The following is a 26,887-nucleotide window of genomic DNA, read 5'->3' on the forward strand; positions in this document are numbered from 1 at the left end:
TCTTAAATTCTCAGCCAGAGCTTTAGTGCACCACTAAACTGCAGACCCCAGGACTTCATGGGATGCAACCATGGCAGCCAAAATGGAACCATAGTGCTATAACTGTGCAGTTCAGATGTTCTGATGACTGGGGAGCATATCGGCTTCACTGCGTTGATGCACATCTCACCTCTGCTGAAGGGCCCCTGAACTGGCATCCATACAAAATCTTACAGCTGATTTCATATCTAGTAGAAATATATTGTCCTGTATCACAAAGCAATTTCCAAGTGTTGCTTCCCCGTCCTTGGTGTTTTGTTCTGCTATGTGTTTGCAGGGAGAAAAGCAGCAACTTGGGAAGTAATACATCTCTTTTTCAACCTTAGGCAATTGGAACACAAGCCAATAAAGCTGGGCATATAGAAAAGCAAATCAATTTTATCTTATTTTTGTTCCAAACACCTGGGTCACAGGAAGAAAAAGCTGTGTGCTTGTCTTTCTTTTTCAGTCACTACAGTTAGATCAGTAAAATCTATAAACCTTATTCATTTTGGTCTAGTAAAGCAGCTGAGGACCCATCTACACTGCCACGTAATGCAGTTTCAGAATACAGTTCAACTGCATCGAATTGCATTATATGGCTGTTCAATGCAGTTAAAGTACATTCCGAAACTGCATTATATGGCAGTGTAAATGGGACCCAAGTTATTCTGCTGTTCTTCTGAACAAAGACCTACAACATCTTAAAAATGAATGAATGAGTAAATGTACCTTAAACTATTGATAAACTAGTGAAACTTCGGGTGACATCACTTTTATGAGTTTCAAGTTTCATTTTAATTCAGTTAAGACTTTGTACTTCTCTATCTCCAATTTTATTACAAGATAAAAATCGCAATATTTCCCAGGAGGAGGGAGAAGACATAAAATTATCCTCTCTCCCCCAACAAATTTTAAAATTTTATCTAAGTTTTGAGTAAATTGAAGATAGAACTATGCCCTTAGCTTCAGCCAACAATATGATGCAACCTCCTTAGACCCTGACCAAACAGATCTCGCCTCTTTGGCCCCAAAAAAGATTTCTTTCCAAAGTATATGGTAAACACACTTGATATTATCTTGATATACAATTTTACTCTGTATTATCAATACTTTCTTTCTTTGGCCCTTCAGCCTTAGTCCTCTCCACATGAAGATTAGTAAGTTGTTCAGCCTTAACTGTATAAACAATTTTGTACCAGTGTCATTATAACTTGAGAGATATTTCATTGATTCAGGCAGGCTCTATGGAGATTTAAATTTTTTTAGACATCTAACTTGACTAACAGCAGCATTTCAAAACCTTTTTGGGAAAAATTATGCTTTGCTGGGCATGATATCTGATTTCCAATATTTAGCATAAACGAAGCCTAGCAGCCACCAGATTATTTCATGTAATCTTCGAGATACATGTTGTATAGAATTAAGTCATAAAACAAATAAATGGCTCGGGGGGGGGGGGGGGGGAGTGAGCTTTATGTTTTCCTAAATTATGTGAAAATTGAAAATGAAAAACTTCTTTGTCCAGGTCCCAGAGAATGTGTACTGCTCAGTAGAGTTAGGAATTGCTGTTAATAATACTTTTAATTAATCCCTGTCTCAGGAATAACTAATATTTATGCCAAACTAATTTTCACATCTATGCAGTTTCCTTCTTTTTCACCATTTTCTTTTTCCAATTCTTTGTAACTATACCTTTTTAAAAGCACTTTTAAAAAAAGGTGTTCTTTAAAAAAACTGGATATTGACCTAAGTTTTATTTAAAAATGAATGAATTACATATGCTATCTTTCTTGATGGATAGAAAGACCTATGCTTTCCATAACATGGAAGGGTTTTGTTGAGTGCTGATTGTTAAATACTTCTCTCTTTTTTAAAAAGAAAGAGTCTCTGATTTCCAGGGTGTCTGACCCAGAATGAAAGGTTAAAGAAAGTCAAATGACAGCTAAGAGGTTGGGTTAACGGATTTACTGATATTGAGAAACATGAGCAAGTTGCTAACTGAATGGTAACTTAGGACAGCTTATGTGAATTGTAATTGCCTTGCTACTGTTGACCTTCTTTGTGACTCTGACCAAAATTTGTTCTTCTCCAATACCTTTTTCCTTCAGCTTTATCTATTTAACTCAGACCATTTGAGAAATGGTAATTAGGAGGCAGATCTATAATGCACAATTTTCTTGTTAGGAAACTTATCATTTACATTTATATCAGGCATGGGCAAACTTCAGCTGTTAGGAATTGTGAGAGTTGAAGTCCAAAACACCTGGAGGGCCGAAGTTTGCCCATGCATGATTTATATCATAAATGATGGAACCGCTGGGAATATCATTTTTAAAATCATTATTCACCATTATGGTTCCAAGCCCCCCTAAAGTTGTTTCTTATGATTAATGTTGTTGTTCTGTACTTTAAATAGTGACTATAAGTTAAGCTATCACAGGGTTTTCTTGGCAATACCTGTATGTTGGGAGGGTGAGTGGGATCTTTGCCTTCCTCTGAGGCTGAGAGAGTTTGCTTTGCCTAAGATTTCCTAGTGGATTTCCATGGCCGAATGGGGATTTGAATCCTGGTCTCATGACTATTTAAGTTCTTTGTTTTCAAATGTAACAAACTTTTAAATTTAGTCATTTTAAAAGATACATGTGAATGCTACAAAAAAAAAAACACCCCTCCCCTTTTCTAGTTAAGTTCATCATTGCCTAGGTGCCCACAAGAGACACAATATGAGCAAACCTGAACTGAATTGTTGGGAGTTTGGCAAGACCTTTAGCCTTCTCTACTGAATAGTGCTAGTGTCTCACCAAATTGTTGTTGTTGTTGTTGTTGTTGTTGTTGTTATATTTTATTTATACCCTGCTTTAACTCTCCTGCAGGGGACCCAAAGCAGCTTAACATAAAAGTATTAATACACAATTTAAAATATATGAATATATAAACATTAAACCCTACCTCAATTGAAAGGTTTTAGCCTGCCCATGGAAGGACAGCAGGGAGGGGGCCATACTGGCTTCCCTGCGCAGGGAGTTCCAGAGATGAGGGGCAGCCACTGAGAAAGACCACTCTCTCATTCCCAACAACTAGGCTTGAGATGGAGGTGAGACCAAGAGAAGGACCTCTCCTGAAGATCTCAGGGCCCGGGCAGGCTCATACAAGGGCATGCGGTTGGCCAAGTAGCATGGACCTTAGGGCTTTAAAAGGTCATAACCAGCCATTTGAATTGTGTCCGGAACAGAATGGCAGCCAGTGAAGCTTCTGCAACAGGGGAGTTGTTAGAAACCTGACTGCAGCTCTTTGGACCAGCTGAAGTTTCTGAGCACTCTTCAGAGGCAGTCCCACATAGAGCAAGTTACAGTAATTCAGATGGGATATAACTAAAGCATGTACCTCCGTGTCCAGATCTGACATCTCAAGGAACAGGTGCAGTTGGTGTACAAGTTTTAATTGTGCAAAAGCCCTCCTGGCCACCACCGATACCTGGGCCTCCAGGTTCAGTGCCAAGTCCAGGAGGACCCCCAAACTGCAAACCTGTGTCTTCAGAGGGAGTGTAAGCCCATCCAGCACAGGCTGATCCTTCCGACTGATCAGGAGTACCTCTGTCTTGTCTGGATTAAGTTTCAATTTGTTTGCCCTCATCCAGTCCATTACTGATGACAGGCATTGATTTAGAGTTAGGACAGCTTCCTTAGCATTAGGTGGAAAGAAGTAGTGGAGTTGGGTGTCATCTGCATATAGGCGGCACCATATTCCAGAACTCCAGATGACCTCTCCCAGCATTTCATGTATATGTTAAACTGTATGAGGGACAGGTCCATGGTCAGGGGTTCAAAGAGGAGTACCACCTTCCGGGTACGACCCTCCAGGAAGGACCAGAGCCACTTTAAGACAGTGCCTCTCAGTTCCATCCCAGCGAGACAACCCAGAAGGATACCATGGTCAATGGTACTGAAGGCTGTTGAGAGGTCCAGGAGAACCAACAGGGACACACTCCCCCTCTTGGCTCTCTACGGAGGTCATCCACCAAGGCAACCAAAGCTATGTCTGTTCCATAACCACGGCTGAAACTAGATTGAAATCAATCTAGATAATTCATTCAGTCTGATTTCTTCGAGTTTTCCGCCAACATCAATCTAGTCTCCATCTCACTCACTTCATCACTGCCAACTCTTTGGAAAACCAAGGAGCTGGTTTGGCTCTGCTCCGTGAGAGGGGATATTCAAGAGTGATTGTGTCCAGAAGTCAGCTAGAGCTTTGATAGAATCCCCTGCCAAGGCAACAGGAAAATCCCTAAGACCCATCAGGCATCCATCCAGATCCATATGCCTCCTGGAGCAGACCATCTCAATTGGTTTCCCACCCCTGTGGAGGTTTGGAGTCCCAGCAAGTCTACACCTGACCAAGTAGTGATCGGTCCATGATATCAGAACTGTGACAAGTTCATCCACATCATGATCACCATCATTTCATCCTGCACAGAAAACATGGTCAATAATGTGTCCAGCAGCATGGCTAGGGCAAGACACCACTTGGGACAGACCCATGGTTGTCATAGTGGTCATGAAGTACTGAGCCATTCTCAACAGGGCAGTCTCAGTATGGATATTGAAGTCTCCCAGCATTATTATAACTCCTATGATTCCATAGCATTGAGCCATGAAATTTAAAGTGGTGTCAAGCTGCATTGATTCTACTGTGTAGATGCACTCATAGATCAGGCTGAGAGGTGATGGCTGCTCTGCGGCCATCCAATTAATTTCAGGTTTGAACAGGGACTTGAATGTGCACTTTCCAAATCCTCATCCAATTATTTTCTTTGTCCATTCCATCTTGAATTGTTCTTTGCACTTACATTCAAATAGTTCAGCATTGCTATACCCTGAGGAATTGGACCTGAGGTCTACAGATCACACATGGAGAATTCAGGTTGTACATCGCACCAAAACCAAACTAGAGAACTTTGCTACAATGTAACAAAATAGACAATAAAGGAAGCCTTTTGAAATGAAACAGACTTGAGCAGATTGATCTCATAATATAAACAGTCCATACAAAAGCTTATGGGTTAGGTTCCCTGTCCAATTTGAGGAACATTGGTTTTCTCTGTTTGGTACAGTTATTGTGTCAACTCATAACAGGTGTTAGGATTTTCTGCCTCAGGTGCCAAACTAACATTTGTGTACAATACACCTTGAACTCAAATAGGTGAGAAGATGAAGGAGAAATTTTCTACTCCATCTGAAACAGGAAAACGTCTTGAGTATGAAAAATGAGCATATTCATGCCACAGGTATTCTTAGGTGATATAATACAGAATGAAAATGGTCAATTGTGTCTTTTCCCTGAAGACCAAAGACCCAATGCAATAAATTCACTAATCACGACACACTAAAACCATGACCATGAGCTCTTGACACTGCAGTGCACAGATATCCCTCTTCCATGGCATGCAATAGGATGAAAAAAATCCATTAATTAACAAAGCAACCCAAATCAAATAAATGGGGTTCCAGTGAGGCTAGGTAGATTTTTCTCTTTTTTATAATCATTTCTATCTGAAGCATAGCCATAAGTCCCCACCTCCATTGCTTTTTTAAAGCACTGTGGCTCAAAGAAAGAAAACAATGTCCCTGAGAACATTGCAGAGAGATGTTCCTAAAAGCAGGAAAGTACCCCTGGGATGTTTTAGTTGCACTCACTGCCATCTCCTATTAAAAATGATAACACCATGCAATGAAACCAGACCTCCCAGAAAGCACAAAATATTAAAGAGCAAGGGGATGTATCTCAGCTTTATACATCCTACCTGTCTAATTAGAGAAGAACTTAAAAAACATTTTTACCTTTAGAGGCTTCAGTTGAGCATTCAGCTCTCACTGCTACATTCACTGGATACACTGGTCTCTTCATAAGCTGATCTCATGAACCAAGTGTGCACACCTTGCACGTATTGCTGTTTTGTGGGGTCTGTTCCTTGGATATCATGGTCTGCAAGAAAAAAACACAGTATCTTAAGTTTGGTTGCGGAGAAATTCAAAGTACTGGCCCATTTGTGTTTATCACTGCTAGACTCAATTCACTGAATCAACAGGATTTGCTGTAATGGTGACTTATCACTCAGTAATTGATTTATTAAGTCTAATCTATCTGGCATGAACACTGTTTCAAAAGAAGGATATTTTAACATAATTTGTTGTTTCTGGAACTTATATACATTTTCTCCTTGTTGATCCTTAAGTTTAGTTTATGTGTTGGAATATGATTCTAGAGATGAGGATTCAATTCCTTGTTCAGTCAGAGAAACTCACTGGGTGACATTGGATGAGTCATTCACTCTCAGCCCCAGAACACCCTGTATGAGGTTCAGCTCAGAGTCGCCAAAAGTCAGAAACAACTCGAAAGCACACAACTAGAAAGCACACAACAATAAATCTGCAGGATGAGCTCAGGACATAACTCAGTCCACTGAATTTTCTGGTCAGTATGGCCAGTATTTGATTCTGGAAGATGAAATAAAAAAAGAAATATTTCCAGGCTCTAGTTTACGGACATGGCGAAACAGGATGTTGTATGTGTTTTCAACTTTTTGTGTTGATGTGATCATGGTGGCTTCTCATAAACTACCAAAATGAAGAGAACAGATGTTTATAACGTTTTTCATATATGGAGAGGGAGAAAGGGAGAGTGGTGAGTAATTTTGAAGGCTGAGCATTTGTATAATATGTCCATTGATGTATATTTAGTTAGAATTAGCAGCCTTCAATGTCAAAATGCAGTATATCTTAGTAATTTTAGATACCCAGTGACTTCTGGAGAAGCCAGATAATTCTTCTGTCCAGGTACAAACTGGTTTTAGCCAATTTTAAGCTTCTTGCTCTCATTTTGGTGTGTAACTTTCTAAATCTTTAGATTAATAGCCTTCCTAGTAGAGGACCACATATTATGTTCAAGTCAATATTCACTTTTCACAGGTGTGAATGGAATAATATAATATTAAAATGCAAATATTCAAATGCAAAGAAATATCATTAAAAACCAAAGCCAGAAGTATCCATGCCACAGTATTTAGTTACATTATAAATGAGAAACCAACTCATTTGAAATGTGGTGCTGGAAGAGAGTTCTGCAAATATCATTGAATGTCTAAAAAACAAATTAATGGGTCTTAGAGTAAACCATACTTGGATTCCCAGAAGTCAAAATGATTAAATTGAGACTGTTGTACTTTGAATGGATCATGAGATGACATGACTAAATGAAAAAGTCAATGATATGCATCAAAGCAGAAGAAAAAGAGGAAGACCACATAGTTGAATTGAGGAAATAAATCCATCAATCCAAGAAAGCCATAGACTGAGTCTGCAAGACCTGAGCAAAACTGTTAATAACTGGGACTCTTGGGAAACCATTATTCATAAGGTTGCTCTGATGGAAAATGACATCAACAGAACGGAAACCCAAGAGACGGTATTAACTTTCTAGGATGTCTGCTGGGATCAGGAAAATAAATAATTTTTCTGGATTTGATTGGGAGAGTGAGGACATCCTTCCATTTATTCCACCTTCTCTCCTATGCAACTTAAACGAAGAAGAAAACTGGAACTGACAAGGGACAATTAAGAGATTTCAGTGTCCATTCCTTGCATCCAGGAAGAGAATACATAAAACATCTTCATTTTATTTGTGGAAACTTAGCAAAGCAACTGACGGAATTGTAGTTGGAATTGGGAAAGGGTATACTGCAACATTGGAGCAAAGCCACATAGAGTTTTATAGCTTAAAGGCAAGGGTTGTTGTGGTTAATTTTGAAGGCAATTTCATCTCCATTTCAGACAATATACTAAAAATTTTTAAACAGTCTTTATTAAAATATTTCACATTCACCCAGAACCTTTGCCTCACTATTTACAAACTAGCCAAATGATCTAAAACAATCTCTGTGCTGCACTTCTGTTTTCGTTCATTGATTCCAAGTTTTTTAACGAATCCTACCCAAGTTATAGTAAGAGGATTTATTATTATTTTCTCCCATTCCCTCCAGGTAGAAGTAGTTAACCTTTGCCAGTAGTTTTCCAATAGTTATATATCTGCTGAAGTGGTGTCACATATCTTCACCAGTGATCTGAAAAATGTCATATATATTTCTCTCCTGAGGTCAGTTCTTCAATTTACTCTATCTATCTATCTATCTATCTATCTATCTATCTATCTATCTATCTATCTATCTGTCCATCCATCCATCCATCCATCCACACACACACACATATACATACATACATGCCCCCCCACACACATATATATATTTGGGTGATTTTTTTAAAAAATAATATATAAATCACTCAGTTCCCTTACAGATACCCTTTCCCAATGATCCATTTCTGCTTCTTGATCCAACTTAGAGAATATCACATCTAGGCTTCTGAAAAGAACAGTTTCAATTCCATCTCCAATGACCTGTGATGACATTTTTATCACCTGTTTGTGAAATTTCTCGCTTGTGTATCCAACCAAAAACATGATTACTTGGTTCTCTGCTAAAGATAAATATCTTCACCTATTTCATTGTTATTTCATACAAGCCAGAAGAAATAATTTCAAGAAGGTTCACTGCACTGGATAAGGTCAATAGAGGTTTTGTGTATTTTCCATGATTTTTTCACACTTTTGGGATCTTTGTTTTTAAAACAAGTCATTTGTGCATTTATACACTTGTTTGCTACATATGTTTTTTGTTCAGAGAAAGTGGGATTTTTGCACAAGTGAAGTTTTGGCAATAAAGACTTGTTGAGACTCCTTTCCTGTTCAGTATTCTTTACAGTCCCAGTTTATTTTGATTTAAACACAATGGTTCTGATTCTGTATTACCTTTCAAAGGTACAAAGTAAAGATGGAAGAGAACTAAAAAAAAAAGAGAAAGAAATGGGCATAGTTCATCAGTTTGATTGGGAAACAGCTGGACAATTATGTTTTCTTTTTTAAAAAATTATCCCTTTTTTAATTATTTTGGATGCTCTCCAATGGTCTCTTCTGTTTTTAATATGAAACTTGTTCTTTCTAAAAATATATCCCTACTAAATTGACTCACCATGTTACTTACTCTACATTAATCTGTCTTATCAGCACACTCACAGTCTTAATTCCTTCCTATCTGTGATGACCCATGGGCCTTGTAGTCCTGCTCATGACATTGTGATGCCTGATGAAGAAGAAAACTTGGGTTTTTTACCTTCCCAGTCAGAACTGGATTCTTCCCAGACAGATTCTTCCCAGCCAGATCTGGGAACCTTGCACCTGCAAGAGGATTATGTTCCAGAAGTATGTCAAACAAATACTGAGGCTACATCTCCAGTGTTTTCTCGCCATGAATTTTGTAAACAACAGAGAGGTTTGGAAGCAGCCTCGCGCAGGAGTGCGAGAATAATTGCTAAGAATTTGCCAATTAAGCCTGCTTTCCATGAGAATCTTTAAGGAGTCAAACATCTGGTCTCAGAGATTAGCTTTCGTTTCTGGTTCCCAGAGAACTGCTCTCGGCGGGAAAGTTAGACTCTATATAGGTGTTTTACCCGCGGAGTTACTTTGCGGAGTCAATTCGTCAGCCTCCGGAGCGAGTTGTGTCTGGACAGCGCGCTCCGTTTCAAGCCTCGTTCCTGCTCAAGCCTTGTCCTTGTTTCCTGCCTTCGCTCCTGCTTCCCAGCCTTTGTTTACCTACGGACCTTGCCTTGTTTCCCAGGACTAAACCTTGCCTTGTTTCACGGATTTTACCAAGTTATTCCACGGACCTTGTTCTAGTTCCTCGTTACCTTGTTCCACGCTTCAAGCCTTGTTTCAAGTATCAAGTTATTTCCTAGCCTTGCTCAAGTTCATGGACTAAAGGACCTTGTCATCTCCCCTCACTTGCCTGGCAAAGTGAGTGTTTCGGTTATTGGATTACAACTTTGGACCTTAATATTTCATATTGGACATTGTTTCTTTGGACTAATTTTGACCTTTCCTGAAAGGTCTACTTCTGGACTAACTTTTACATTTGCTTTTACTAACTTTATATATTTCCTTAATAAAGATATTAGATAGAATCTGGCCTCTGCGTATGGTTATTGGTGCTCTGTAGCCTGGGTCGTGACAGTTTGACTCCGCCCCCCTAAGCACCAATTAACCTCGGCCAGAATGTCTACCGGAGTCGTACCTGGGCCGAGCGGCCAGCCGATTACCTACACCATCGACAAGGATGAGGTGGACCGAATCCGTGATAAGCTCAATGCACAGGATGGAGAAATAAAGGGTTTGAAGGAACGCGGAATCCGTCTTCCGGCCATGGCGTTGCCAACCAAGTTTACTGGAGAAGCTTCTAAGGTTCATGTTTTCCGTCGCCAATGCCAAGCTTATCTAGAGGCCCGTGATGCCGAGTTTCCCCAGGAAGACATCAAGGTGGCGTGGATTTACAGTCTCCTAGACGGGCCAGCGGCTAACTGGGCGACGGCTCTGTTCGACCAAGCCTCCCCACATCTAAGGTCAGCGCAACATTTCTTGGACCACCTTAAGGCGACCTGGGGAATCGAGGACAATTTGGAGGCAGCCGGGCACAAACTCCGCCGCCTCTTCCAAGGAGACAGACCCATGTCTCAGTACATAGCCGAGTTCCGAGTGCTGGCCCACAACACTGGCTGGAACGATGTTGCCCTCAGAGGACAATTTCGGGAGGGTCTCAACATTGAAATGCTGGAGGAAATCTCCAAGGTGGATCCTCCCCAAACGCTGGAAGCACTCATCGATCAATGTTTACGGGCTGAAGTCATGATTGCCAACAGGAAGCAGTGGGTACGAGGCCAGAGCGGTAGAGCTGGGGCAAAACCCCCCGCTCCCGCCAGCGTTCAGCCGCGTCCAGTGTGGAGACCCCCACCACCATCCCCATACCCCAGGGGGAGCGAGGAGGTGCCGATGCAGTTGGGCAATGTGCGTCCCAGATTAGATGCCGCCGAGAAGGCCCGCCGTCAACGCCTAAATCTCTGTTGGTATTGCGGGAATGGGGGCCACTTCGCCAGAGAGTGCCCAGCCAAAGGGAAGCCCGCCGCCCGTCTTGCGGCGGCGTCCTCCACGGAGACGAAGACGTCTGAGGCGGCTGGCACACAGCCGGCGGGGGAAGCCAACGACCGGGCGTAGAGAGGCTCGCCAACCCGGTCAAGAAACCCATTCAAGAGCCGCCAACCGGGGTCCTGTTCCTTCTAGTGGTCACCTTATGGTCAGCAAAAAAGGGACCCGTCATGATCCACGCCATGATAGACTCAGGAGCTACCAACAATTTCATTGATCGAGAGTATGCCGACTCTCTGGGATTACAATATCATGACTTCAAGAATGCCCGTGTGGTGCAAGCCATCGATGGCCGCCCTCTCAAGACGGGCCCCGTAAGCCAGTGGTCGGAACCCACCAGGATGTGGATAAGGGAACATATGGAAGAGATTTCCTTCTTTGTTACTGAGGTTCCCCATTTCCCTGTGATTTTGGGGATTCCATGGCTGACACTTCACGACCCAAGCATCTCCTGGTCCAACAGAGAACTGCAGTTTGCTTCAAAGTACTGCCAAAACCATTGCCTCGTAGCCAAGGTCTGCCATGCCACAGACACCGAGCCCATTATCACCTTGCCAAAGAAGTACTCCGAGTATTGGGATGTATTCAATGAAAAAGAAGCCGAAAAATTACCCCCACATAGACCTTATGACTGTGCCATTGACTTGGTGGAGGGGGCCCCGATCCCGCGAGGGCATCTCTACTCCCTGACTGAACCAGAGCAAGAAGCTCTCAGGGAATTCATAGAGACAAACCTTCGCAAGGGATTCATCAGACCCTCTCAATCCCCAGCCGCCTCCCCAGTGATGTTTGTGAAGAAGAAGTCAGGGGAATTACGCTTGGTGGTGGACTACAGAGCATTGAATAATATCACCAAGCGGAACAGCTATCCCCTGCCCTTAATCTCGGATCTGTTAGACCGACTTCGAGGAGCCAAGGTTTACACCAAGCTGGATCTTCGGGGAGCTTACAACTTAGTTCGCATCAGAGAAGGGGACGAGTGGAAGACCGCCTTCCAGACTAAATTCGGATTATTCGAGTCCCGAGTTATGAATTATGGATTATGCGGAGCTCCCGCAACGTTCCAGCATTTTGTCAATGACATTTTCCAGGACTATCTAGATAGGTTCTTGATAATCTACCTGGACGATTTTTTGGTGTTTTCTAGATCACAATCAGAACATGAGAACCACGTCAAAATGGTGTTGCAACGATTGCGGGATCATGGACTTTATGCCAAGCTAGAAAAATGCGCTTTTGATCTACAAGAGGTAGATTTCCTTGGATACCGTATCTCGCCTCTAGGGCTCTCCATGGATCCAGCCAAGGTCTCAGCAGTATTGGAATGGCGGGCACCAACTAACAAGAAGGAGGTGCAGCGATTCTTGGGGTTCGCGAACTATTACCGTAAGTTCATTCCAGATTGTGCCCGCTGGTCTGACCCAATCACTAGCTGCATCCGTGGAAAACAGCCCTTCCGCTGGACTGATCAAGCAGAGAAAGGGTTCCAGCAACTAAAGAAATTATTCACATCCCAGCCAATCCTTCAGCATCCAGATCCTGAAACCCTTTTTGTGGTGCAAGCGGACGCCTCTGATGTGGCAATTGGGGCTGTGCTCCTACAACCGGTGGGAGATCACCTTCATCCTTGTGCCTATTATTCTCGTCAACTAACCGCACCAGAGAGGAACTATACCATTTGGGAAAAAGAACTATTAGCCATAAAAGCAGCTTTTGAAACTTGGAGACATTGGCTAGAAGGGGCCAAATTTCCCATTGAAGTCCACACTGATCATCGGAATCTAGAACATCTAAGAACTGCCCGCAAGCTAAATCAGAGGCAGCAACGTTGGGCTTTATTCTTTGAACGTTTCAACTTCCAGATTCATTATGTGACCCCAGCCCAAACCAAGCAAGCAGACGCCCTGTCACGTAAACCGGAATACGCTGCAGGACGCAAGGAGACCTTTGAATCCCAACTACTACAACCCGAGAACTTTGCCACGCTCACAGTGGGGAACACCAAATCCACTCCCATTGATTCAACTCCCTCTACTCCAGGGCCCATCTGTGCTCAAGAAATCAGGGCTAGTCAGCAAGCAGATGCCTGGGCGCAGGACCAACTTCGTCAAGGTCTGCATTTTCCCTTTTCGCTTAAAGATGGACTGCTTTGCTATAGAAATCATGTTTATATCCCACCCGGACCGGGCAGGGAAAAAGCACTTCGTCTGTGTCATGACTGCAAACCAGCAGGGCATTTCGGACTATTTAAAACCATGCATTTGATCCTAAGAGATTTCTGGTGGCCCAAGATCCGCAAGGATGTGGAAAAATATGTTAACACCTGCCCAGTATGCCAGCGCTCCAAGATAAGAAGGGAGAAGCCCTCAGGGCTTCTACACCCCCTTCCTAACCCATCTCGCCCATGGGAAATAATTTCTGCGGATTTTATCACTGACTTACCACCTTCCTGTGGATTCACCACGATCCTAGTGGTGGTGGACCTTTTCACCAAGTTAGCCCATTTCATTCCCTGTGAAGGTCTTCCCACGGCCCAAGAGACTGCAGATTTATTCCTCCAACATGTTTTCAGACTACATGGATTGCCCAAGAGTTTGGTCACAGACCGTGGATCCCAATTCACCTCTCGTTTCTGGAAGGCACTACAAAAACTATTGGGCATAGACTCTCGTTTATCTTCAGCTCATCATCCCCAAACGGATGGGCAAACGGAGCGCACCAATGCCACTTTGGAACAGTACCTTCGCTGTTATGTAAACTACCAACAGGACAATTGGGCTTCTCTGTTACCACTGTCGGAATTTGCCTACAACAATGGAGTCCAGGCTTCTACAAAAGAAACGCCGTTCTTTGCAAACTACGGCTTCCATCCACGTTTCTTTCCCCCTGTCATTGAAACTTCAGAAGTTCCCGCAGCAGAAGATTGGCTGCAGGAACTCACAGCGGTGCAACAACTTTTGCTCCAGCAACTGGAACAAGCCAAGGAGGACTATAAACGTCACGCGGACAAACATCGCCAGCCGGGCCCCGAAATCAAGGTAGGAGATCGGGTTTTTCTGTCCACTCGCTTTTTGCCCTCCCATCGCCCTTGCCGGAAGTTAGATGCCCGTTTCATTGGCCCCTATCCAGTGGTGGCGCAACTTAACCCCGTGACTTTCAAACTCCAACTTCCGCGCTCAATGCGCATTCACCCAGTGTTTCACCGCTCCCTGCTCCTTCCGGCGGATGGTGTGCGGCCAGATGTAGACCGGCCGGCCCCCGTCCCTATTTTGGTGGATGGGGAGGACGAGTTCGAGGTTCAGGACACTTTGGATTCTCGCTTTCACCGCCGCCGCCTGCAATATCTCATTGACTGGGTGGGTTTTGGCCCTGAGGAACGCTCTTGGGAAGACGCTTCCACAGTTCACGCTCCTGATCTAACCCGTCGCTTCCATCAGACCTATCCCGCCAAGCCACGACCTCGCGCCTCGGGGAGAGAGTCCCAGTTTGGGAGGGGGCTTGAGGAGGGGGATAGTGTGATGACCCATGGGCCTTGTAGTCCTGCTCATGACATTGTGATGCCTGATGAAGAAGAAAACTTGGGTTTTTTACCTTCCCAGTCAGAACTGGATTCTTCCCAGACAGATTCTTCCCAGCCAGATCTGGGAACCTTGCACCTGCAAGAGGATTATGTTCCAGAAGTATGTCAAACAAATACTGAGGCTACATCTCCAGTGTTTTCTCGCCATGAGTTTTGTAAACAACAGAGAGGTTTGGAAGCAGCCTCGCGCAGGAGTGCGAGAATAATTGCTAAGAATTTGCCAATTAAGCCTGCTTTCCATGAGAATCTTTAAGGAGTCAAACATCTGGTCTCAGAGATTAGCTTTCGTTTCTGGTTCCCAGAGAACTGCTCTCGGCGGGAAAGTTAGACTCTATATAGGTGTTTTACCCGCGGAGTTACTTTGCGGAGTCAATTCGTCAGCCTCCGGAGCGAGTTGTGTCTGGACAGCGCGCTCCGTTTCAAGCCTCGTTCCTGCTCAAGCCTTGTCCTTGTTTCCTGCCTTCGCTCCTGCTTCCCAGCCTTTGTTTACCTACGGACCTTGCCTTGTTTCCCAGGACTAAACCTTGCCTTGTTTCACGGATTTTACCAAGTTATTCCACGGACCTTGTTCTAGTTCCTCGTTACCTTGTTCCACGCTTCAAGCCTTGTTTCAAGTATCAAGTTATTTCCTAGCCTTGCTCAAGTTCATGGACTAAAGGACCTTGTCATCTCCCCTCACTTGCCTGGCAAAGTGAGTGTTTCGGTTATTGGATTACAACTTTGGACCTTAATATTTCATATTGGACATTGTTTCTTTGGACTAATTTTGACCTTTCCTGAAAGGTCTACTTCTGGACTAACTTTTACATTTGCTTTTACTAACTTTATATATTTCCTTAATAAAGATATTAGATAGAATCTGGCCTCTGCGTATGGTTATTGGTGCTCTGTAGCCTGGGTCGTGACACTATCTCAGTCTATCACCTAGACAGTAATCTTAGTTCAAAGAGAGTTAAATAACCCTCTTAGCCCCAAAATTATTTGGATTCTTGGCTTGCTTTCCATTCAGATTTCTGAAAAATCATGAAAAAGACAAAAAATTATTGTAACACAGATGGTTCTTGATCATTGTTTAGTCAGTGATACATACATGCTTGCATTATACCCAATATCACCCCTCCTCTTACATAGTTTTAGATTCCTGTGCAAGAGCCAAAAAGCAATTCATGGCTACTGAGCATGTTTGGTTTGTGCAAAGCATGAGACCATTCCAAACCTTCTGATATTTCACTTAAGTGAGAGAATCCATGCAGAAAAGCTTCCAGATTCATTCATATATGGCAAACCTGAGGTCATTTCAATCAGTGTGTCTGTGAGTATGTGTTTGAGGGATTAGTGTTGGGATTTAGGACTTTGAGACAACAGGGTTCAAATTCTAAACATGGAAACCCAGTGGGTGAACATGGTGAAATCACATTATCTTAGCCCAAGAGAATGGCAAACCACTTCTGAATAAATTCTAAAAAGAAAACCCAACAGTTTTCTCATTGTAAGTTGAAGTTAATGTCACATATCAACAAGTGTGTGTGTGTGTGTGTGTGTGTGTGTGTGTGTGTGTTATAAAAGAAACATTTGCCTGAATGTCTGGGCCTGCTCCCCCTTTGTAGCATCACATGTTTCTTAGTTTGTTTCTCTGTTTTCACAGATCCTCCCTGCAAATTCACAAGTGAATGCTGAATAATTTTGTGGAAAGGCCAGCTCATTCATATTGCATGTGAGAATTGGGAAGAGGGCAAATTTGTTTTCTCAGTGAGATAATTACAAGTTTTGGTGACATCTCAAGCCCCGTTCAGAGGTTTGTTGTAGTACGCAAGCAGAAGGAGCCAGAAAAATACCCTGCTCTTCCATTCCCTCCCTTCCTGTATTGATGGGAGAAGCCTAAAAAAGGAGTTGCAACTGCATTCTGCTTAATACTACTACAGAGTTCCATATATTTGGGGACCTTAATCAGGCAGGGCTTATGTTTCAGTTGTTGGAATTCCAGATAAAGTGCTCAATCTTTATTGTTGTTAAGCACCTACAAATTGAATCTGACTTGTGGCAACCCTATTAGAGTGTTTTCTTGGCAAGGTTTATTCAGAGGGGTTTTGCCACTGCCTTCCTCTAAGGCTGAGAAATTGTGACTTGCTCTGGGACCTCTGCACATTGAAGTCCCTAACATGGGAAACAGTGGGGGAATTCATCAGGCAGTATGACAAATCCATGGGGCAGCAGAGGAAACAGTCGTCCTGTGCCTCACACTGCTCACACCGCTGCTTTCTCTATGACACAGGGAAAAGCATTGCCACCCGACTATGCCCCACGCTGGCCCTGTTGTAGGCTATGAGAACATAGGTAGAGCTATCCATGTTCTCAGGGCTCCATCCTAGAACGTTTCCAGGACAGAACCAGGATGGAGCCCCACCGGAAGTAGCCCTGCGTCACGTGAAGAGCTCCAGTGGGCTCTATCCTGATTCTGTCCTGAAAGTGTCCTAGGACAGAGCCAGAAGTCCATGTGATGAGGTCAAAGTCACCCAGTGAGTTTCCATGGCTAAACAGGACTCAAACCTTGCTGTTGTTATTCCGATACTTAGACCTCGACAACAGACTGGCTCCTAGAAGTGCAATATGCAGACTGTATGTATTTGGTTTGATGGTGTTTTTTAGTAGCTTGTTTTTCTTTCAGTTTCCATAATGTGAGTTGGACTTCTGCTGTCAGGCGGCAGGCCCTTCCATCCAGAGGTGAGAAGATATAGCTGTCAGAAAGAAAAGCTGCCAATGTCATGAAGCAGTTCCAGAGGAACACGCGGTCTCTCCCACACAAATATTCCAGCTAGGCATACCCATTCCCACACTCCATATGAAGCAGTGACACGAAGCAGCATAAGAAAAGGCATTTGTTGCCTCAAACAAGCAAGGATGATAAAAAGAAAGAGAACAAGAACACCCTCTGAGAATCACAATGCTTTAATCTGCATTTCACTGATGGGCAAATGAAGAGCCTTTCCGGATGGCTGCCTTTAATGCAACCAGATTAGAAGCCGCTACTTTGTTTTGGCAAAAAGGACACAAATGTCTTTCCTCAAAGAAGCACAGTCATTGCTGGCAGCAGAGGCAGAGGGAAGACAGGGAGAGAAGAAGATAGTCCAGTTATTTTTGCTCAAGGTGGTCCTCCAGCATTTAGACAGACAACAAGGGCCTGGGGGATCAGGCATATAGCATGCCGCTATATATAACTTTATTTTTACTCTGCAAAAGGTCCACTGAATACAGTCAGGTGGTCTGAAATTGCCTCATTTGTTTTTTTTTCTTTATTGTAAAAAAAATTGTCTCCTCCTCATATATGTGTGTATGTGTGCCTTCATGATGCCTTTTGATTCATGGGGAACATGGGTTTCATAGGGGGTTTTTGAGACAAGGAATACTCAAAAGTGGGTTTGCCAATTCTTTCCTCTGAAACATAACATACAGCACCTGGGATTCGTTGCTGGTCTCCCATCCACGTACTACCCTAAGCTGACTTTACCAAGTTTCCAAGATCAGATGGGCCTAGTGCGTTTACAGGGGCTTAAAACAGAGAAAAAATATTGCCACCAATATATGTGTGTTTGTACAAGGGGGGGGGGGCAATTTTGAACATATCAGCTGGAATTCTGCTAGTGATATAGGCAGAGCTAAGAGGAGGAGGTAAAGGTAAAGGTTTCCCCTGATGTTGTGTCCAGTCATGTCCGACTCTATTTCTAAGCCGAAGAGCCAGTGTTGTCCGTAGACACCTCCAAGGTCATGTGGCTGGCATGACTGCATGGAACGCCGTTACCTTCTCGTTGGAGCGGTACCTATTGATCTACTCACATTTGCATGTTTTCTAACTGCTAGGTTGGCAGAAACTGGAGCTAACAGCGGGTGCTCACTCCACTCCCGGGATTTGAACCTAGGACCTTTTGGTCTGCAAGTTTGGCAGCTCAGCGCTTTAACACACTGAGCCATCGGAGGAGGAAGAGGCCAGGATTTTGAGAGACGTTCAAAGAAACGAGCATGGAAGCTAGGTGTTTCTGGTATGCCTTAGCTATCCAAAAGGAGCCTCTACAGTGCCAATGTGTTATCACTTACTTGGCAAGGGGACTAAATTGTCCAGTCAGTGTGGCTCATTTTTCATGCTCTGTGGAACAAAAATACCACTCTGATTCTTGCAACAGCCTTAAACTGTGGCCAATATATTGTCAAAAAAGTAGGTTGAATGTTTTTGTCATTGTAGAGAGAAATGGTGATTAGTTCCATCCTTGTATAACTCATAATAAAATATGTCATGAGATAGCTAGATTTTGACCTGCTTTACTTTTTGTATAAAAAAGTTTTTTGGTGCACATTTATTAAAATGTGAATTGCCAGGTATCCATTGTTTTGTCTGCTGTTTGAATTAAATAGCACTGAATATGTTTTGCTAACTCAGTGTCCTATTAAAATAATCCTTAATTTCTAAAATAATAACCAACTTGTTCTTACTTTCAGGGATCAAGAACTGTGCCCAATTTCATTTGTAATATACACATATGAAAAACACAACAAAACCTTCCAGACCTTGACATCTAAATTTTGTGCCAGAGCCAAGATCTTCCAGAGTGGGTGGCAAATGCTTACAGTGCTATCTCAACATACTGTAATAGTCAAGAAAAAAAAAATGATAACAGCGAGGTTCTTTAAATACTGTATTTGCCCTCTCACTGCTCTTCATTCCCCCATTGTAGCCAACTAAGGGTGGTTGCCTTTATCTGTTGATTTTCTAATTGACAGAAGGAAGAGCAGATATCCCCAGCAAAACTGTTACTTCTTATATGACAGTATCTCCATCATCTCATAAATCTTTTCCTTGCTTACTAGAGACTATACCTCGCTTCCCTACATCTCTGCAAGGCATACTGAGAAACAAAAAGAGACTGAGCCATTTCTCTTCCACTTTCAATGGAATGAGATCAGTTCTCTCTTAGGGCCTTTCCACACAGCCATATAACCCAGAATATCAAGGCAGATAACCCACAATATCTGCTTTGAACTGGATTATCTGAGTCCACACTGCCATATAATACAGTTCAATGTCTATTTTAAATAAAGATTTATATATCTTATACAACTGTGTGGAAGGGGCCTTAGCCTTATTACTCCACCCTCGAACTGCTTGAAGTCCTCTTCCAAGCAAATATATGAAGCTGCCTTATACTGAATCAGAACTCAGTACTGCTGACTTCTCCATTGCAGCAGCTCTCTGGTCCTGAATCAGAGCATTTCCCAAAGCTTGGAAATTAATAACATTGGAATATTATTTGCTGTGCTGAAAAAGCGATTTCCTGTGCAAAAGAATTACTCTTTTTTATGCAAAACAACCACACACATGAATGTTATTTAGAACAAGTACCCAGTTACACATTTTCTGCACAGGAAACAGCATTTTGCAGCTTTAGCAGAAAGTGCTGTGTCCTGCAGAAAATAACATATGTGAATTTTGCACAGAAGTACTAGTTTGTGAAAAGTCTTTTCAGTCCAATGTTTAAAATATTTTCAAATATTATCTCACGAGTATACCAGGGAATGTATTTTGCAATATTTTCTGCATGAAATGTTGTGGTGGAGGATTCTGAGCAAACCATTTATGGTTTTATACAAATGATTTTTGTCAGCAATTGTTTAAGCATTTTAGGATGGGGCAGCTAAACCAGGAAATTCCAATTGGATGGCCCTCCACAAGGGTCTGCCTCCAGGGGCAAACCAAGAATTGACCACTTGGAAGTCCTTAAACAGACTCAAAAGTGGAGTGAGCCGATCAAAAGACAACCTAGCAAAATGGCACTACCTAAAAGAATCCTCTACCTTGTGCGACTTGGAGCAGAACAGACAACCGCATCTGCATGCTTGTCCGCAATGTCTTGCCTCATGTATATATGCGGATGACATGGTTTTGATGTCTAATACTCAAATAGGTTTACAAAGATTACTGATTAAACTTAACACCTACGCCCACAAAGACGAGCTGACAATAAACAAAACCAAGTCAAAAATTATGGTGTTCAGAAAGCGCTCATCTAGGCACAAATGGGTTCTAGATGCAGAGCGTATAGAACAGGTTAGCTCTTTTATTAGACTTAGTATACTCAGAGACTGGCTCTTGGCTGGCACACTCCCAATCTTGCGCAATCAAGACTAGGGCTCGCTCCAACACACTGGCAAGACTGCTAACCCACCCTCTTTAACTCCAATAATCAAAGTTTATAAAGCAAAAATCCTGCCCATGATATTATATGGAGCAGAAATCTGGGGCCTAAGCAAACTACCAATGGATACTTGGCGTTGACACTAAGACCACCACTGCTGCAGTTAGAGCAGAGTTAGAAATATATTCTATTGAAGGTCTTGCCAAAATCAGGGCCTTTAATTACTGGTCTAAAATAAAAAATCTCAAAAATAACAGACTGCCAAAACTGTGCTTCTTAGAACAATCTAATGGCTTAAACCAAGATTCCTGGGCAGAACAACTAACAAGGTTTCTTTGCACCTGCAGATTACAAATTACTTCCTTAGACCAGAATAGGGATGCCAAAAAAGGACAGTAATCCAAAGGATCCTAGTTATTGAAGCCCAAAAAGACATAGCCACCCTGTCAAATATAGGATCTCTGAAGTGGTTAGGACGCTTTAAACGTAATTTTCAGTGGGCGTTATACCTAAAAGCAATATGCCAAGACACCTAAGAATCACTTTCACCAGGGCAAGATTCGAACAAATGGAGTCCATGGAGAGATACGGCAGATTCAACCACATCCCATATGAAGAAAAATTATGTATTTCTGGCGGCCCTGAAGTCGAAAATCTGAACCACATTTTGCATAATTGTAACCTATATGAAAAAGAAAGGAAACAATACTTATGGCCTTTTATTTGTAATAAAACAAGCTGGGTTATTGAGGCCAAAGCTTCATTTTTGTTGGCCGGTTATAACCCCACTCTGACAACAAAAGTGGCCCTGTATTTGTTTAAAGCTGCTAAAAGGAGATCGGAGTACATAAATCAGATTGGGGTGCAGTGTATGGGAGACAAGGATAGTTGATGCATAGATCTATAGTTAAGCTACATTGGCACCAAGCAAGCAAATACCTGTATATCTCTATTTTATTTTAAGTGAACTGATGTATGTTGTCTGTTGTATTTGTATTTGTATTGTCTGTTCTTGATAAGGCCAACTGGCTAATCAATAAATTGTTGTTGTTGTATCAGTTTTATACTAATGTATGCAATGCTTTTGATATGAAATAAATAAAGGATGGGGCAAGACACCTTTCTCATCAAGGAGAAGAACTTTTGCAAGTATTCTTTATATCTGTATTCTCAGAACACAGACAAATGCATGAAAATCAATTCGTCCCATAAATCCTTTAGCCTAAACTTGGAATGCTCCAGCTTAACTATGACTACAGTGGATTTCATTGGCAGCTTGGGCTCTCCCATAACTTCTTTTTTGATGTGTAGATTTTAAACTCATTGGGGGAATGAAATAGTGGAGAATCTAATTCTGAGAGAGGGATGTCTACATCCTCCAGGGGAACTCTGATGTGCTGGGACTAGAAGTCAAGTAATTGAATAGCATTCAGTCACATCTGTAATTTTATGTCATTTCAGCCTGGCCAAGAACATATCCCCAGAAGATACAGGAGTCTTATATATTTTATCAAATGGCTCTAAGTGCATTTAATCATTCTTGCCATCTCTTTTTTTTCTCTAAGAAGGTATTTGGCTTTGAGAAGGAATTATGTGTGTTTTGTGTATGTTTGGGTATTTTCTCCACTATTTGCAGGCAACAAAAGTTGAGCATTGTTTTACAAAATAACTAGAAGCTTTACATCATTATCTGTAAAATGGGGCCAAGAGGCTGTATGTAGTCAACTCTGATCTAGATGATTGCGGCTAATCAAGAAACTGAGTTGTAGTCTATCAAACTGTTGAATTTAACCATGAATAAGAATTGTCACTCCTACTGTCCAAAGAAGCTAAAGCATTGTTCTGTTTATGCATTCTCATTTAGTTTGTCTGAAGCCATGTCCCTGCCTCTTGGTGCCTCTTGACTTGTTTGAGATTATAAAGCCAAAGCTACAATAATGCACTCCTTTTCAAGGAGCTTTATTTCCTCCCATATCAAGGCTTGTTTAGCTGGATCTTCTAAGTTCACTCCACATTGATGAATCTGGACAAATGACTTGTAAAACCTCAAATGTCAATTTTAATGAGAACTAACAGAGAGCCCATAAGACATGTTCTTCTTCACTAATGACAGCTAAACAGGCCCATTATTACCAATATCAGAAGGAAAGTGGCCTTACCTATCTCTATCTCCTCCTATTCCCTTTGCCTATTCTTATATTGGAGGAGGAGGAGCTTCTAAGTGTTTGTGAAGAGAGGAAAAAATGATTACAAGTGAGGTACTTGGTTTATTTTCTTGCCACTGAGGCTCAAGTGCCAGCCCTCAGCTGACAGTGTCAGGTTAAATATAGCACACAGATTGACTGCAACCTCCCTTTTAATGTCACTGTGACAGCTTTTGCCAGCTCTGAATGCCTCATTACAGCCATAAAAGTGAATGCACTGGTAGAAGAAGATGCCCGTGGGACAGGGATGGAGAACTGCAATGCACCAGGGCAAGGAGCAGACCTCAAATATTTCCCCCATTTAATGGAAGCACATTTCCTGGCAAAGAAACAAAAACTATCCATGGCCCATAATGCTCATGTCAAACATGAAGTGAGCGATGCACACACACATGTATACCAAAATATTCTTTTGCAACTCAATTTTTAATCCTAGACAAACAATCAATCCTGCCTAACTTCACCCATCAGCTACCTGCTTATTTGCCTTGGTGCTTCAACAGTATCAGGATGGAAGAATGGCCAAAGACATAATTCTTCCTCTATCCATCTTGGAAGGAAACACATGTTCTTCCTCCATTCATTTATAACCTGCACTTGGAAGCTTACTGCTAGTGGGACTAAGCTCTCATCTCTGCTCCAAAGAGAATGGCAGGTTGGCTGATCTGGTTTTAAACTGGACTCAGATCTTGTGGTCATGAAAAGGTAGAAACTTTAGTTTGATGAGTCCAGCTCTGAGCTTGACTGGGAAGTTCACCATCATCATCATCATCATCATCTTTATTTGTAGCCTGCCCTACCTTTCCAGAGGGAGTCTTCAAAAAGATCATCCAGACTGATTGAAAAATTCCATTTTTTTTCCTTTTCTTACAAATTTTATGCTGAATTAAAATAAATCAGACTGGAGAGTTGATATAAAAAAGTTTCTGAAATTCTGGGATAAACAAAATGTGTATGGATTTCCAAAATAAAATTGGAGTGAACAAGAACAAAACCTGGACTTTCTGGTATTTTTAATTCATATAAATGTGCCCTTAGTATAAAGTAACATATGTTCTTAGTAGAGATAGGAGCAAGTGAATATGCATGGCATTAATCTTTCTACCTCTCAATTGAATCCAGTTACCCCACTGCTTTTTGTGATTTCATGACAAATTGCCCGCACATATCATTACAGCCAAAGGGGCTTTAATTCTCTTTAAAAATAAATATATCCATAATTCTCATAACAGTGCATTAAAAATAAAGTATATATAAATCACTTATTTGTATTAGCAGGGTGCCCAATTAAAAATGGACCATAGCATAATAAATTCTGAGGGGAAAAAGGCTAAGCCAAACATTCTTTTTTTAAAAAAAAATCTAGTCAACACAACATTTATTAGAAGGCATCAGAGTCAGGATGGTATAGTGGTTTTGAATGTTGGACTAAAATAACAGAAGAACAGAGTTTGGATCCCTGTCAGAAACCTACCATGGAGAAGTCACACTTTTTCACCCTCAGAAAAAGACAACAACAACCCCAGTCTGAATAAATTTTGCCAAGAAAACTCATGAAGGTTTTGCTTAGGGTCACCACAAGTCATAAATGACTTAACAGAACACAACACAACACTGAGTTGTGGGTTTTTGGTTTTTTTTTTGGGGGGGGGGGGTTGGCAGCACTTTTAAATCTCATTACAGATAGAACCAACTTCACCATCCTTAGAAGAGACTCTGCTGTGCTTCAACAGAAAAGGTTCTCTTATGTAGCTGGCAGTCTGGTATCTTTTGGTGATAGAACATACAACTGGGCATATAATGAAGGTCAGTGATTATGAGCAGACCTGTACATGAAGACTTGGTCTCCTAAGTGACTCTTAACTGTTTAGGGCCATATTTGTCACAACTGGGCTCCCAGATGTTTTTGGAAAAGCTCTTAAAAGTCCACATGAAAAGAGTAGATGACCAGATGAACTCAAACAATGCCCACAGATCCAAATTTGAGAATCACTGTTTTGGGTTTCATTGGTGAAATCCTTGAACAGGGCTCAGAAAGAAATGTCAAGCCCATGCAATTGATTCAAGTTACATGAAGAACACAGATAATTCAGATCAAAATCTATCCAGCCTAATATGCTGTTTATAACAACAGCTAATGGAAACTGCAGTTCCCTTTCTGCTGGATTAATTGCTGTAAGCAACACCTGTGCTGCAAAATGGGCCATACATTGCATGGACGGCTTACAGTGGTTGCATAGCAAGTCTGTTTTATATAAACCTTGTAGGCAGAGTCATAGGCTGGATGTACACTACCCTAAAATCCAGTTTCAGAATGTGGATTAACTGCATTGATCTGAATTATAAAGCTGTGTAGACAGATATAATCCAGTTCAATGCAGTGATTCTGAAAATAGATTACAGTGCAGTCTACAAAGAGTTATATAGAAACTGTTCTCTCAGTTTGTCTCAGAGCTCAGACCCCTTTGCATAATGATATTCCAGACTAACACAGCTACGTCTTTGAATGTCAAAACACACATCATTAAAAATATATAGCCATTTAAACCAAGATATACATGAAACACACACACACCATTAGAGAAACATTTCTGCTAAATGAATTAATTGCCAAATGCCTGCTTTAATAAAGAGATCTTTATCTGTTGGCAAAAGGAGACAAGAGAAGGGGCCAAACCAGCCTTCTTAATTCCACACCTTGAGGCAGCCACCAAGAAAGTCCTCTTATAAGTCCACATCAGACAGTCCCTCTGACAAAGACAGGACTGTGAAAAAGACATCTCTTGAAAAAAATCTTAAGACTTCAGCAGGATATATAAAGAGATAAGATCTTTCAGATATCTTGAAGTTCAGTCACAGGACTATAGAGCATAGAGATTCGACTGTAGTTGAAGATACCAAAAATCTAATTATATTGATTTTGGCATGCTCTCAAGAAAAGACATGAGGGAGGGGGGATACAAGATAGAGCCATTCTCATTACATATCTAATCCTTGATGAAAGGGAGAAACTTGGAAATGAACGCTAACCCACTTTGTGGAGAAAACAAATTTCAAGTTCCACAGCCCCTGATAAGAAACATGACACATCAAGGGACTTGCATTGACAGAAAGCAAACACAAGCCTAAGAAATTATGGTGGGCGATTTTGACTTCACTGAAATTGACTGATCAATAGATCAGAATTTGAGCCCAACCTTTCCCAGATGCATGAATTTGAGGACAGACAGTTCTAGAAGACAGCGACAGGACCAAATGCAAGTTCAAGTTGATTGCAATTGGTATGTGTGGTGTGTGTCTACAGATCTTGCAAGAGGGTGAAAGGTTTTTTCTTAACTCGAGAACTTACCTTTTTCTTTTTTAGTCCAAGAACAGGGAAGATGGTTGGATATTTTTGTGCATCTCTGTCATGGAAGCTCCCTCAGTTCCTTCATGAATCTATGCTGTGAAATTTGTGACCTTGCAGCATCCCCATCCCAGGGTATTGAGTCTTCAGTCAAACCAGGAGCAACCCATTCTGAAACCAACATACTCACTCTGCTACCTACTTGTCGGCTAACTTACCATGATTCACTTTGAAGAATTTTCAAGTTCTACTCTGCTATGCTAGAAATCTGGAGAATACTGGCCATACGCCTGAGCCATCAAAGCCATTCTCCCAATTCAGTTGGTTCTCACCCCCATGAAAATATTGAAAGAACAGAAATGGCAGAAAGGAGGAGAGATGCCCACAATGTATGGAGAAGAGCACTCAATTCATCTCAATTAAGTTATGAACCAACCTTCCTCCCTCCCTTCCAATGCGAAATAGGTTATGA

At 41.8% G+C, this 26,887-nt stretch overlaps 1 protein-coding gene across 3 annotated transcripts in view; it reads right to left on the reverse strand.

Annotated features, from left to right (window-relative positions):
* chrm2 (cholinergic receptor muscarinic 2) overlaps nucleotides 1-26,887 on the reverse strand; it is a 200,715-nt gene that overhangs the window by 121,093 nt on the left and 52,735 nt on the right. For all 3 annotated transcript variants that reach the window (XM_016997087.2, XM_016997086.2, XM_008119836.3), the window contains exon 3: nucleotides 5,859-6,003. The gene's annotated coding sequence lies outside the window, so the exon portion shown is untranslated. The remainder of the gene's footprint in view (nucleotides 1-5,858; nucleotides 6,004-26,887) is intronic.

The sequence above is a fragment of the Anolis carolinensis genome, chromosome 5 (genome assembly GCF_035594765.1).
Source record: "Anolis carolinensis isolate JA03-04 chromosome 5, rAnoCar3.1.pri, whole genome shotgun sequence".
Classification (NCBI taxonomy): Eukaryota; Metazoa; Chordata; class Lepidosauria; order Squamata; family Dactyloidae; genus Anolis; species Anolis carolinensis.